Below are 1,417 nucleotides of genomic sequence, written 5' to 3'. Positions count from 1 at the left end.
GGGGACGAGGGGAGGCCTCGCCGCCAGGTCACTTCATTTATTTGTCTTCTTCGAGGCGGGGTCACGGGAGGGCAGGGGGAGCCCCCCTCGCGTCCTGCCGCTCGGGAGGGGGGTTCGCCGTTCTCCCCCCGCGCCCACACGTAGGCGCTGAAAGCGCAGAGATCTCCCTAGGCTCGTTACCCGCTTCTTGCAAGTAGCCTTTCTCTCCTCTCCTCTGCTCCCTCCCTGGAGAGCCTGCCCGTCGTTTGTGCTTCCTGCCTCAGCGATGAGCAAGTCCATATTCTAAAAAGCAGCAACGTTCTCTGTCTTCTAAGGTGGTTCAAAACTTTTTTTTTTGGGGGGGGTGTGGTGTTTGTGGGGTTTTTTTGGCAACAGGTGCTTATTCCAGAAATTTCAAGGGGTTTGAGTGATTGCCTGGAGATGCAAATTTTATCGCAGTTTTGTTTCTTTAACGATATGAGGAAACTGGTTGGTCCTGCTTTCAGCGCTGGGTGTTTTGTGCTCTGAGTCATGCTGTCCAGTCCAACCTACTTGATCTAAATAAATTTGCAAATGTCGTATTTTTCGGATGAGCAAGTAGCCAAAGCAGTGTGGGTAATAAGTCCTGCTCGAACCTGCAAAAACATGGCAATTCCGGGCTGGGGCTAAGTGCATGGAGGCTGTGAAACGCGTGCTCTTGAGGCGCCCGTGCGCGAGGGCTCTCTCTGTGCTTGCTGAGTTAGTTCCTTTTCGGGTGGGGAAGGGATTACCTTCCATAAAGTGACGCTTCAGTTGAAGTAGCTTCTTGATAGTCCTGATCATCTGAGAGACTGCTTTTCTTACTCTCCAGCTAAATTGCAAGGTTTTGTCATCTTTATTGCATATGACGAGATCAGATGGCGCGCTGCTGTGTTTCTGTGTTTCGCATGTTAGGCATTTCAGGAGAACCGTGAGTTTTGTACGGGAGTTCAAATGGTCCTATGCTCGTGTGCACTGGTAGGTGGGTGTTGGCAAGTCCAGCGGGAGATGAGTAGGAAGATTTGGGTATGAATTTAGAAGATCTTTAGCCATAACTTTTTATGCTCAGTGCTTTGGTGCATGAAACATTTATGTTAGGGTTCTTCTGTTTCCACACGCCTTACCTGCCAGAGTTCTGTGAGGAAACACCCGCCCACAAACATCCCGTGTTTTGCCTGCCTTTGTTTCATGTTGTTTCTGACTTTCCTGTTCCTTTGTTCTACATTGGCCAGTAAAGACTGAATTTAGCTCAATTCTTATTTGGCTCAATTAAACAGATGGTTAATAATGATTTTGAAGGCATCTCATTTGTTTCCTTTTCTTAACCTTTTCAAGAATTACTTTGTAATATATTGCTTTAGCGTGGTTTACCAGGGAATGATCATCCCATTGGTTTTGGTTTTAAGAACAGAAGACGAAA

General features: G+C 47.5%; 1 protein-coding gene across 1 annotated transcript in view; it reads left to right on the top strand.

Annotated features, from left to right (window-relative positions):
- SMARCA5 (SWI/SNF related, matrix associated, actin dependent regulator of chromatin, subfamily a, member 5) overlaps window positions 1–1,417 on the top strand; it is a 25,711-nt gene that overhangs the window by 1,194 nt on the left and 23,100 nt on the right. The gene's annotated exons all lie outside the window — the stretch shown is intronic.

The sequence above is a fragment of the Pygoscelis adeliae genome, unplaced genomic scaffold (genome assembly GCF_000699105.1).
Source record: "Pygoscelis adeliae isolate BGI_AS28 unplaced genomic scaffold, ASM69910v1 Scaffold66, whole genome shotgun sequence".
In the NCBI taxonomy this organism is placed as follows: Eukaryota; Metazoa; Chordata; class Aves; order Sphenisciformes; family Spheniscidae; genus Pygoscelis; species Pygoscelis adeliae.
This window is presented reverse-complemented; position numbering and strand designations above follow the sequence as displayed.